The sequence below is a fragment of the Lissotriton helveticus genome, chromosome 2_2 (genome assembly GCF_964261635.1).
Source record: "Lissotriton helveticus chromosome 2_2, aLisHel1.1, whole genome shotgun sequence".
NCBI lineage: Eukaryota > Metazoa > Chordata > Amphibia > Caudata > Salamandridae > Lissotriton > Lissotriton helveticus.
In genome coordinates this window covers 62,295,975-62,310,338 of record NC_136060.1, presented here as the reverse complement: position 1 = coordinate 62,310,338, position 14,364 = coordinate 62,295,975, and positions in this window count along the sequence as shown.

Sequence of the window (14,364 nt, the reverse complement as noted above, 5' to 3'; positions counted from 1 at the left end):
AGGGACCATCAGTGTTCTTCAGTCGTCTAAAGACGTGTGCCCGTGTGGATAAGAAAAAAACAAAGACCCCGGGAGGTTTGAAAGAAGAGGCAGATTCCCCTGACCCAGCCTGCAAACTGCTCCCATACCTGGGGGAGCCACGCTCCCCTGGGAGCGTGGGTGGGCGTAGCATCTTGACTCTGGCTTCCTGGCTCGCTAGGTCTCAGGATCCCTCCGGGTATCGATCACGCTGCAGGGAGTCTTCATTGGGCATGTCTGATGTCCTCTCCAGGGTGTTCCAGCGTGCTCCCTGCTCTCCACTTTCAGGTTTAAGATGCTCACTCCCTCATCCCTGCGGCTCAGGGATTGGCCTGGGGGGAGTGACGTCAGTCCTTTGGGGCTCTCCCTGAAAGGCGCTTTCCTCAACAAAGGGGATAACGCTATACCAGGATGTACTTGGCTTATAAATCCAGATGCCTGTCTGTGAATAAAGGAGAGGATCATGTTCAAAGAACACAGTCCCCCAGTCAAGGTTATATGCACATTCCCCATGCTTCACTCTTGGCAGTCCAGCGGGGTTGCGAATTTGTGACAGTTGCACATAAAGATTATACCTTTCACTTTAATTTACTGCTCAACATATAGCTGAGATGATGTTTCCCTTTTATCATCCGATATATCACATGCTTAAAGTGACGGTCTTAAACACATGTGTATAATGCTGCTCCCTGTAGTGAAATAAAAGAACACTTTGTCACCTTTTCAGCATCACGCACCAATAACTGAAATTCAAATGTTTCACGAAACACATAAAATAAAAGTAATACAACACAAAATAAGTTTCAGCAGAAAATGTGCACTTATTCCTGAATAGGAAATGAGTCTGTCTCTCTTTACTTTGAAAAGTCTTATTTGTGTCACTCTCATAATATGAACAAACTATTATTAAATGAACCATGGAGCATTTCCTCTGTGATCGCAAAAGTCGTAAATTATCAGCCTTTGGAATAGAACAGAAAAGTACCTGTTTAATCTTTGACGTGCTTCCACTGCAAGCTTTGTTAATTAGAAAGGCCTTACTTGACAGAGCTCTGCTTTTTCTTTCTTTGTTGCAGGCTGGAGTTATTTCCTAAACAGAACGAAGGAGGAAGTCATGGCATTGTCCTGGAAACCACCAAGAACTGACTGGAACCGATGAGGAAGAATGCTGCCTGAGGCGTGGGAACACGAAGGAAATCAGGTAAGTGTGGAGTCGTGAAGACGAACGCAAGCACAGCTCAATCTGCTTTAAAACCTTTTATAGGCTTCAGGTGGGTGGGGTGGTTTAACAGAAATGCTAATTGCCAACTGAAAAAGTGGGTGTGGCAGGAACATGTTAACTGTCATTAATCCTGCTGATCCATGGTTTCCTATGCAAATTGCCAACTGTAAAGTGGGTGTGGCAGGCACCTGTTAACTGTCATTAGTTCTGCTGCATCAAGTTGTTTCAAGCTAAATGGATTGAGATACCAAGAACTACTTAATGTTTATAACAGTATTAAAGCAAACCATACCAGTTTATACAAGAAAAATAAAAGGATGAAAGTTCACACTTGTGCAATTCCATAAAGCAAACCAAAATAAATACGGAAGATGCTACATATAGTGGGTCAAGTCTAATTCCCAGTATGAAGATTAGCCATGTTTATGGCGCAAATTCTAACAGTCGCCCCTCTCAAAGGACACCCTACAGGGAGTTGTTTTTGTAGATATCTTAGATGAAACTGTCAAACCAATTTGGGGGCAAGGACAAAGGAAGCTGGTTCCCATGAATTCTCTGCTTCGGAATAACCTTTCCAGGCTATTAAATAATGGAGCCGACCTTGAATTCTTTTAGCATCAAAAAGACGCCTAACTTCATATTCTAGATACCGTCAATGGGAATAAGTGGAGGTGGGGGTTCTTTTCTAGTTTCAGGATTGTACATTTTCAACAGAGAGACATGGAAGGTGGAGTTTACAGGGTATTCAGGGGTTAAATCCAATTGAACTGTAACAAGGATTATGACTTTATTTATTGAAAATGGTCCAATATAACTTGGCTGTAATTTTCTTTGGCCTACAATATTAAGGTTTTTAGTGCATAACCAGACCGTATCTCCAATGTTGTAACATGGAGCTCAATTTCTGTGTTTATCAGCTTGTTTTTTCATTAAAGTCTTATATTTATTCAAATTTGTTTTGGTCTTTTTTTAATGTCCCGTAAATTTTGCAAACGATCAGTGACTGCAGGTATAAAGCAAGACTCTACAGAAATTGGCAACACCTTTGGATGATATCCATGTAAGAAGTAAAACGGGATACAATGTGTTGCAGAATGGACACTATTGTTTTAAATGAACCCCGCCAATGGCAAGGCCGTATCCAATTCACTAGTAAGGTAAGTCATTATTAGGCAACGTAAGGTCTGAAGTAGTGTCCCGATTTGCCCTTTCCGTTTGTCCATCCATTTCTGGATGGAAGGCTGTAGATAGGGCTTCCATTTTTAGTTTTTTTCAGAGTTCTTTCCAAAACCTAGACATGAACTGCCTTTCACAATCAGAAATAATCTTAGATGGCAGGCCATGCAAACAGACAATATTAGTTATAAAAGCGTTACTCAATTCTACTGCAGTTGGCATTTTATGCAATGGAACAAAATGTGCATTTTTGATAGATAATCGAAAACCACAAGGATGGTGATGTACCCATTGGCTACTGGTGAATTAGTAATAAAGTGTACACTAATCGAATGCCACAGGCTTGGGGAAGTAGATAAAGGTTGTAATAACCCTGCTGGTGCTTTATGTAAAGATTTATTTCTGGCACAAATGGGACAAGATGCTATGTAGTTTTGAACATCTTTAGACAAGGAGGATCACCAAAATTGTTTCTTACAATTATCTAAGGTCTTTTGGTATCCGGGATGACCTGCTAAGGCTGAATCATGATTCCATGTTAACCCTTTATTTTGCAATTCGGTAGTGGGTATGAATAAAAGACTATTATGGTATAATAACCCGTCCTTAATTGTGTTTTTTGCATTTGCTAAACATTCCTGAATATTTAACTTAATGTGTTTGTTTTTGTATCAAAGTCATGAAAGTTCAGGTCATCATAGGCATCAGCTGCTGGGCAGGCTGGTTTCTCTTATTTTGAAACATAGAAAAACTCTGTGATTGCAGACCAAGGAAAGGAGCTCTCCCAAGTCCCTGACTATTATACAATCTCACAGTGCAGTAGTGTATGCAGCAAAAATTAGGCCGTATCCAGGGATAAAAGTGAAAGGACTGCGGGTTACTAGGGGCCTCTTAGAAATGCATGTTAACCCTTTTTAAGAGGGGACTGAGATGGTGCTTATTAAATGGAAAAAAATGTTATACATCAGCTGAAAAGAATAAATACCACAAGGGAGTGGGCTGTGTAATTAATTTTCCTCTGCCCAGAAGATACAGGGTATGAAACAAAGATCAGAAAAATCACCATCATTGAAAATCAAAATTCTTTCTCCCTCTATGGCGCTGACCACAAGCGCTGGACGCTACTTACTTATTTTAAAACCCCTCCTATCCCGCCCTGCTGACTCCTCCCACCTCCCTCGTCACTTGCCTATTTAAACGTCCCTCATGCGTCAGCGCAGCGGACGAGCGCAGCGGGCGCGCCGTAGACGTGCCGGAGTAGCGCCAGAGTTAAGCCCGTCTGCGCCCGTCCGCGACCGGACGGGCCCAGGGGCCAGGGACGCTGCCACTGCCATCTCTTATTCCCGCTCCACCCTAATGAGTCTACAAACCTTTGCCTGCCCTCTATCTCCTGAGACCTGGACCAGGATCTCCTCATTGGGGATTCCAGATCACTCTCCCCCTCACCTGGGGCCGCCGTCACCTTCCATTGTCCCTGCTCCTGCCGAGTCGCAGCTCCAGGTACTATACCTTAACACTCGCTCTATGGTCAGGCATCAAGCCGATATTTTCCATCTTCTTATGACGGAGAGGCCAGACGTGCTCTTACTATCTGAGACCTGGCTCACTGACGACTCCCTCCCCGACATCATCGCTGCACTACCCCCAGACTACTTTCTGTTGAACACCAACCATCCTGGAGGCCGCTCCGGTGGAGGGGTGGCAGCGGTAATACGTAACAATCTTAAGATTATCGCCTCTGCCAATATGACCCTCCCCGACGTGGACAACCTGGTCCTCCGTCTCGGGACCGAGGTAGGCGCAGTTACCCTTATGGTACTTTACCGCCCCCCCACCCCATGCCTTCCTTCCCCTCTTCCTTCACTGAACAGTTAACCAACCTTGCTACCTCCTCCCCCCGTACTATCATTGTTGGGGACTTCAATTACTGGTTCCAGAACGAGGATGCCGGCCCCCATGCCACCGAACTGTTCGAGGCCCTCTCGAGCCTGAACTTTATGCAACTAGTCAGGTCTGCCACTCACAGTGGTGGCCACATCCTCGACCACATCTGGGTCCACGGGGTCAAGTCCTCCTGCCCACTTATAACACCATGTGTGTGGTCCGATCATTTCTTAATTGACACCACTTTCTCGGCCGTTGGCCAGATCAGGACCCCACTGCAGGAGGGTGGCACCGCACGCAAGTGGAGAGCCGCCGACTCCTCTAAACTTCTATCTCATCTTTCTTTCACCCGCCCCCTGTTCCCCATCGACTCAAGCACCGACGAGCTTCAGGGACATGTTTCTGACTGGCTCACTACAGCCAGCGATATTTTTGCCCCTTTAACTAAGTTCCCCCGATCCCGACACTGTCACTCCCACAAATGGTTTACCCCTCACCTTAAGACCTTGCAGCTAGAACTCCGCCGATTCGAGCGCAGGTGGAGGAGAGACTACTGCTTATCTAGCAGAAGTGCATATGTGGCCGCGCGGAATCAGTATAAAACAGCCATTTCCGCTGCCAAAAAAGCTTATGCCTCAGATAAGATCTTATCTGCCCCCTGCAAGTCTAAGGAGATTTTTAAAATCCTCAACGAATTCACTTCCGACCCCAGGACTCTTCCGACTCAGGCTCCTACACAGGAATCTTGTAACGCGCTGAGCACTTTCTATGTTCAAAAAATTGCTTTGATCAAAGATACCATCCCGACTATCCCCCCTGGCGTTGGCTCCGTCTCCCCCCCCACAATGCTCTTTCTTTTATGCTGTTCCCCCCCTTAGACCCTACCGCTTTGGCCACGCTGGCCACCCGTGTTAAATCTGGATCCCCAGACGATTGTTGTCCTCCCACCATACTACGAAACATCTGCCACTCTCTACCTGACTGTATCCTTCCCCTGCTGAATTCTTCTCTCTCGTCCGGTACGGTACCCCGCTCCTTCAAGGAGGCCGTGCTGGTGCCTCTATTGAAGAAGCCTGGGGCTGACCCCGCCGTTCCGGCGAACTACCGCCCCATCTCTCTTTTGCCTTTCCTCTCTAAAATCTTGGAAGCCCACGTCACCACCTGTCTCTCACAGTTCATCGAGAGCTCCAACTTTCTTGAGGCCAATCAGGCCGGCTTCAGACCCGGCCACTCTACAGAGTCTGTCATCTTGGCTGTGTTGGATGCCCTGAGAGACGGTGCTGACAAGGGTACCCCCCAGGCCCTGGTCTTATTAGATCTGTCGGCTGCTTTCGACACGGTGGATCACAGCATCCTTCTCCACCGTGTCAAGCAAGCTGGCATCCAGGGCCTGGCGCTGGCATGGGTAAAATCCTTCCTGACCGGGAGGTCTCAGACCCTCAGCCTGGGCACTCTTAGAGCTCCTAGGGAGCATTTGCCCTGTGGGGTCCCTCAGGGCTCCTCCCTATCCCCCCTTCTTTTCAATCTTTATCTTCGACCCCTTCTTTTTTCCTTGAGGCAGTGGGACATCATCGTCTTCAATTACGCGGACGACCTGCAACTCATCTTCCCTCTTGATTCCCCCTCTGCTATTCCCAATTTTCAGGCAGTTATGTCCCACATCCTTTTGTGGATGTGCCAAAACCAGCTCAAACTGAATCCCGGAAAGACGGAGCTTCTTCTCCCCGGTAAGAGCTCTACCTACTGGGGTCCGCATTGCTGGCCTGTAGAACTTGGCCCCCCCCACCCCTGTGGCCTCGGTAAAAAGCCTAGGGGTCACTATTGACTCCGGTCTCTCCCTCGGGCCCCAGGTGGGGACAGTTGTCTCCTCCTGCATGTTCCAGCTGCGCAGGATCAGGAAGGTGGCTTATCTCCTCACTCCTGAAGCTCTCCTGCAAGTAATCATGGCCCTCGTCCTCTCCCGCTTAGATTTTTCGAATGCTATCTATCACGGTCTGCCTAAAACATCTCTTTCCAGACTACAATCTGTTCAAAATCAAGCGGCGAGATTGGCCTTTGGGATTCCGAAATGGCAATCTGCCAAACCCCTTCTTTTAAAACTGCACTGGCTCCCCGTCATCTCGAGGGCAGCCTTTAAGATCGGCTGCCTCACCTTTAAATCTTTATCCGGTTCTTGTCCCGTCTTTCTGAAATCCCTCATTAGGACCTACAGTCCCTCACGGAACCTGAGATCCTCTCATCTTCACCTCTTACTTATTCCCCCTGTCAAACTTTGCAGATCCGGAGGCCGGAGATTCACATTCCTGGCCCCCAAACTCTGGAATTCCTTCCCCCTTTCTCTCAAAACCTCTAACTCCCTCACCCTTTTCCGTAAATCCCTAAAAACTTGGCTCTTCCCCCAATCCGGCTAAACCCTTCTAGTCCCTCAGTATTCTGCCAGCGCCAGGAAACCCACGGTGTCAGCGCGCTTTACAAGTTCCCCTTACAATAAAGAGGTTCCATTGAAGGTGAGGCAGCATCACCGCTTTGGAGGTTTGACCATATAAATGAAACTGCATCATCAGGCTTGGCTGATCCCCTGCAGATTAGGCTGGCCATGGGGGTATCAGGGTGAAGACTGTATCTGACACAACTCACTGCCTGACCGAAAGTTATCTTATGAAGACCCTCCCACCACAAAAGCACTTCCTTCAGTGACAATCAGCAATGCAACCAGTAGCCCAACCAGCTTGCCACAATATCCAATTTATGGTAAAGAGCCACTCTGAGGTATCAAACCTTCCCAAGGTACACAACAATTTGATGATCTTCCTTCAAAGTAAGGCAGCACTATTGGCCAGAGAGGGAATGATGTATCTAGACTGAAAACGGTATCAGTCATACTGATGAGTGAAATGGGCAAACTTGGATCCATGTCAATGACTTGCCCTCCTACCATTTAGCAATGGGCTGCAGCAGTAGACAATGATACTATAAATGAGAAAACAGCCATTTAACACCTTGGACTAATGCAATTGACCACGACAATGTGAGGAGTAAGCTAGTGGGTATTTTGAGAGAGTCTAAAACAGAGTTATGTGTTTTACTTACTAAACCTCTGTCATAAATTTAGGATATGAAAATGGTTCATAAGGAGATGCCGTTTAAAATTGAGAACAAGCTAAATTTAATTGGTAAGGGCCTGCATGGTCTAAACTCCAGATGTGTGTAAGCTCAACAAAGGATTTCAGACTTAGAAGAGGCACAATAGTCTCATTCTGAGATGACTTATCAGCTTCTGAAGGACAAGTGCCATATTGAATATAAGGTGGAGGATCTGGAGAAAAGATGATGGAGGTCAAATTTAAATTTGGTATGAGTACCACAGAACTTCACACAACACAAGGATTTGTTTGAGGAAACCTCAAATGTTCTATCCAAATATGTCTTGTATGGTCAGCCCACAGATCTTTCTGTTGCAAGTACCCACATGGTTCTTCCCATTCCATCCAAGGCAGGTGCACCGCTGTTCATTTTGGTCAAGTTCCAGGACTTTAGAATTTGGGAGGAAATCCTCAGGAAAACAATTCAACTGAAACCTGTTAAAGTGGGAACTGACTTTGCCTTCAACACCTTTCTAGACCTTCCAAATGAAACCTCCAGATATTGCTGGGAACTGAAACATCTATCAGAGTTATACAAGGCAAAGGGAACCCAGGTTCGGCTGCTGCATTTTACTAAATTGAATGTTTTGTGGGGTTGGCGGGTCAGTTTTACATTTTTACTGAACCTTCAGAAGTTAAAAAGGTTCTGTCTAGGGCAAAATGGTTAGTAATGGGTGGAGGAGCATTGTAAGGGGGAACGTTCCTAGGGTATGTCCTAATGAAATTGGTTCCACATGATCAGTGGATTGTATGAATTGAATGGTTATTTTCTATTAGCGTTTAACATGCACATCTAGTAAGTGTCCAGGCCAGGGATTCGTATTTTTTTTTAAAAAGACAATGGAATTAAATATTGTTAGTTATATTGCTAATGGTCTGAATAATAGATGGAAGAGGGATGCTATATTGTAATCCAGCAATAATCCTTTTGCAGGAAGCTCACTTAATTATGGGAAGGGAATGAAAGAAATTGAACGATGCTTCTTTTCATTGGCCAGAGCTTTGTATAACGAATTGCAATGATTTTTTCCTAAAAATAAAATAAAAAAGTATATATAAACTGCTTGCTTTCTGTGATCGATGAAGAAGATTTTTGGGTTATTGCCCCAGCACTGATCCATAATATAAGATGTAACATTGCCTTGTTAGACGGTGCTAGTCACAATAATATTACTCCTCTTCAGTCTTTACAGTGGGAACTATTTAACATGCCTGGGATTCCAATTGTTAGTGGAAAATGCATTTTTTGCACTCTTCCTCTATGGATTCATTGAATCCTAACCACATTCAACACAAGAAGTGGACATGGAAGATCTTTGATGATATCTGTACCTGGTTAAGAGTGCAATATTTTTGGCAACAATATAACCCAACTGGCAGAAAGTATTCTTGTTTTTCAAAGTGATATAACCCAGCTTCAGGACAGATATATTTCTATCACATCTCACAATCTCAAACATTCCCCAGCAATATCATGCAGGGGCTTTTTTGGGCCACTCGGTGGTGATGTAAACATACCTGCTCCATAATCCTAAAACAAAGAGAAGCTGGATTATAGATAAACTTTTGCTGACCAAGGTACTAATAGTCAGACACTGTCAACAGATATTGAATATTTTCGCAGATAAACAAGAATGCTGTGGATGTGGCAGTGGTATGGGAGGCCTTTAAGGTAACAGTTCAGGGATTTTCTTTTTTCTTTACTTATCAGGAAAAGAAGGATATGAATGAGCAATACATCTTACAATTGGAAATTAATAGAGCATATTACAATGTTTTGGAAGCTCAATAAGATCAGGCACATTCCAACTTGCTGGATAGGAGGGAAACCTGAAAAGATTCTTTTTAAAGAAGGAGGTACTCAATAGTAGTACTTTAAACAATCAGGTATATGAAACGGGGGTAAAATTATGGATGCTGGCCTGGACAGATGAAGAATAACAGGATCGAAACTGATTAGAAGGGTTGGAGACCCTTGCACTTGTAATTTTATAGAATAATGTATGGGCATTGGGAATATCTTTGTGGATTATTACTTCTCTCAGTACAAGGGGAGTCTTTTACCCTGATGTCAGCACAAATAGATACATTTTTGTATGAGGTCAGATTATTAAAGCTAGAGACTGAAGTGGTGGAGCGCATTGGAAGGCCCATCAGTGGAGATGAAGTAAGGAATGTAATAAAACATCTGACAGGGTCCAAACCCTAGGGGAAGATGGTTTCTGAGATGACTTTTATGAATGCTTTTGCACTCTAATTGTAGACCCGTTAACCTCCCTATGTAATTCCATTTTTATCAGGTGGACCAATTCCTCCCTCTTTTGAAAAGAGTGTTAATCAACTTTTCAAAGAAAGGGAAAGATGAAACAGACTGTGTAGCGTTATTCCACTCGTGGGTAACGTCCCCAAATGCACACAAAAGAAAAAAGTTCCAGAAATGTGTTGCTTGTTTGTTCAATAAAGTTTTATTTTGAATTTATTCAGTGTGACTCGACGTTATTTTCACATCAATGATTCATTTTAAACATCAATTTTCTCGGCCCAATGCATTTCGGGCATTTGGCCCTTCATCAGGGGCTTTATGCATTGTCAGAAAGGAATATGCACAACTATTAATCCATATGTACATTAACAAAACAAAATTCATGATTCAAAAATGCGTAACAATGGTGTAAAATACCCATCATTCAAGTGGTTAAACCTTATATCCCTCACTGTTTGTACCAAAAGCGTAAAGCAAACCATTCTGTATGCAGAGGTGGGAGAAGGGTAAAAAACCGGGTCGAGACTTGTGGTGAAAACTTTAACCACGTGTTGAATTGTTTATAGTCATCTGGTTAGTGCGTGTTCGTAAAACCCTGTCTCATGCGAGTAGAAACGTATTTCACAATCGATCTTTAAAGAGTGGTTGTAATTGAAAGTGGTACTAAGCGTCATTAAATCGTACCTGAACCTGATAAAACGGTATATTCGTAGCATTCACAAACTTATTCGAATTTTCATGTGCGGAATGTCGTGAAAGACATGCTTCTGAAAAAATGATACAAGAGAACGAATGTAAGAACCATTGAAATAAGCGACTAGCGATTCAACAAAATCATATGAATGGTGTAAAGTGAAACTCAATACCTTATCAAGAGGTTCAATCACGGTAGTCCACGGCGTTGAGGTTCGAACATCTGTGAATAAGGGCCATAACGTTTATTACACCGGTCAGGAATTAGTTATACGTTCTTGCGACGTAAAGAAGTGTACAAGGGCAGAAGCGTCTTACCGAAGGTAGATGAGGGGACTGCCGACAGGTTTCTGATTCTTCCGTAAGGTTCCCCGAAGTAAACGCGCTATGTTAAAGAAGTTACGGAACGTACCACGTGATAAATGAAAATGAACGACATACTACTCGATCGAAATAATGTCAATAAGAAGACAGATTTCGTCAATATTTGGCGTCTTTGAGAGTTGGAATTCAAACGGTGTGGCAGTGTCGAAATAAAACAGTGTAGGAATGTAGTCGAATGCTCGGGATGGTAAACACACTATAAATTAAAAATTAAGAGGGTGTTGGCAGAGAGACTAAACAATCTGAATGCATGTAAAAAGATACATGAACACTCTTAGCAATCCAGATGGATTGAAGTGGTTGTAATTGACATGGTTACTTCTAAATGATTGTGTCCTAATTATCAAAAAACTAATAAAATCTGTTTACAAAAATGTAATACTCAAGGTGTAAAAAGTCATCGCATCAAAAACATATTAAAGATACATTATAGGAAACAGTTTAGATCAAACCGGTCATTAAGTCCCTTCGGGTAAATGGTGTTGAGAAAGTTAATCCAAAAGATCTCCCGTCTCAGAAGATGTTGACTATTGTCTCTCACTGGCAAGATAGATGGTTGTTCTAAGACAAGAAATCTGAGATTTATTTAAAACATCAATTTTCTGGGCTCAAATCTGAGATTTCTTGTCTTAGAACAACCACATATATATATATATATATATCGCCAATTCTAAAAGAGATAATTACATCTCGTTATCAGATTTCGGTGCTACAGAGTAAACAATAATGTTCCACACAGAGAAAGGCATAACACAACACTCGGAGCACTGGCTTTCTTGCCAGGGATCTGTCATTAAACTCACATAATCCCTTTCTGCGCTTACTGTGCATTCTTCGAGAACTCCAAGTAGAGATAAAACTGCTGTCCTCAACAGTAAACCACATAAGCAGGTGCATCAGCAGCTACAATTCTGCTAATATAACACCTTTGGCTGCTTGTTGCTCGTTCATGCTTTGCCAATATTATGACCACAGTTGTTCACTTTCTACATTTTAGGTGGATTTTTGAGAAAAGGCCACACCCTTCAAAAACAAACATGTGACCAGAATATAATTCAAAAGTGATTTGACCCAATAGCACTTCATGTATCCTCTGCTGCCCTTACGTGTTGCCTGGGGGGGGTGCAAAAAACCTACACTGGGCCTCCCCTGTGGTTTTGAAATGGAGATGAACAGAGCACCACATGCTCATTCGTTTTGTTTGGAATTCAAAAGGGGTATATTTTTAAGCAGACAACCCTTGGGCCACGTTGGGCACATTTTCATTATCTTGAGTTTATTTTGCTCCTAATGGCCAGATCTAGCCACCTTGAAAATTTTCATCACAAACCCTCGCCTCTAAAATTGCTCATGTTTTGGAGAGCTGGATTCATCTGGCTCACTGAACCATCCTTCTCTTCTGCATGGCTCCAGGTGCTCCTCTGCTGCTAGTGGGGCATCTTGCGCCACCCCCCCAGTGAACAGCCAATAGAACACCCTCCTTTCCACATGCCACAAGCCCTGGAGCCTCCTAGCTGTCTTGCAATTCACCTGTGGGGGAGAAGTAGTGTCTAGGTCTTCCCCTCAACTGGTCCTCAGGGGGCATAGGGGCCAGCACATGTGGCCATGAAGATATCGAGCTAGTCCTATGGGGTCAGTTGGAGTCAAAAGCCTTAGTACATCTTTTTTGGGAATCAGGTGATTTTTACTTCCAGTTGGACATCCTTTCTGCTGTTGTGGCATCCTGGGCCCAGAGTCTTCTGAACTGTCTTTCTCTTGCGCAGGCTGTAGATAGCAGGCACCCCTGGCCAATCATAGGAAGACACATCATCCCTCCATACCCTGACCCAACCCTCCTGAACAGCATTCTGGAATAGTTCATCAGGATGACTTCAAGTTTCCATTGGAAAAAGCTCTTCTAAAGGGACTCAGCTCAGACCATAGGTGTAATCACTGCCTCAACCGTTCTCACCAAATCTTCAAAGGTGAGCCCTTACTGTGTTGGCTCCAAAGATCTGGTACTCCCCCTTTGTTCTTTTTGGACTGGGCTGTCCCAGCTGAGATGCTGAGTGACAAGTTAACTATCATATGCAGATTTTCCCCATACAACTTATCTCCCCTAGGAACTAGGTAAACTATTGATAATTGCTCATTTTTTTGTGGAGAGGCCTTTGCTCCCTATAATTTGTAGAAGAGTAATTAACTTGGCCCAGTAGTGGAAGACAAAGGGCTGGTATCTGATTATGACCCGACCCAGAGACAGATGACAAATCCTGAAGTCCCATAAGATATGTATGTAGTTTGTTGGGACCTGCACATTCAAACTTGATGAGCCTGTTTTACCACTTTTTTTATCACTGCACCTCAGAGGGCAGTGTATCTCATATTTCCTTTGTTATTGAATTTCTAGGGAAAAAGGCAAACACCTGAAAGAAATAATCACATGTTTAATGAAGAACGAGATAGCAAGTTTGGATGTCCCTTTGGTCATGCTGTCAAGATTCACACATGCACTTACCTCCGGTCCTTGCTGCTATTGAGAGTAATGTAAATCCCACCATTCCCACTTTCATAGATGAAAGCCTTCAAAACTGAACAAAGGAGTTTTCAACTAGGTCATAACTGTTTTTATACCAAAAGGAAATAAAAGGTTTGAGAAAAGTGCTAAAAGTATGCATGGAATTATCACAGTTAACACAGTATTGTTATTCCAACAGCACCTCAGTGAATACCAGTGTGCTGCCACCAGCATAGGATTGTTATTGTTAACGAAAATGATCTAATCTGTTGTAGGTAGGTGATACACGATTCACATAGACTACACACAAGAAACGGACAGGATTTCATAAACCGTGATACCCTATTCAAGTTCACGCACTTTGCCACTCTCTCTTCTGTGCTGAATTTCCCGTGCCCTAGCCTTTTTAATCTTGCATGGTAATGCCACAGCTAATTAGCCACAAAGCAATAGGTTCATATACTTCTTACTGCACCACATTTGGTTTGTGTTAAATTGTCAGGGTGCAGCCTATCAGAGTATTGCGTTAGATGCAGAGACATGACCATGGTGATGTTAGCAAGGTTTGTATTCATGATTTTCATTCTGAACATTTATTAAGTGCCTCTCTTTCTACTGCAGAAAAGTATAGAGAAGGATCAGCAGTGAAGTGTGGGTGTGGAGAAGTCCCCTAATTGGTGTCAAGTCGGGGGGGAAAAGCCTCCCAGTATGGACAGTACTTACGAATGGGTGGGGTGTATATGGATAAAGTTAAATTACGTTCTTGCTTACTTTTCCGTTATATGATCACCACATGAGGAGTGAAGGTTGGTGTGGAGTCTAAAAGGGAGGAGCATGCAGGACCTCTCTATCATGAGAGGAGGGCAGACTGATATGGGCTATTGGGTAGGCACAGCTTAAAGAGTCTACAGGGGTGTGAATATTGCTGCATTGTTTATGCTACTGGCTTGCAAAAACAATCTATTATCTCCTTATCTCCACCTGTTGGTATTTTGTTGTATGTGTATGATGCGATACAAAAGGGGATGATGGACGAAGCGCTTAGGCAAATCAAACACTCACCCCCAGTCAACTGATCTGGGTT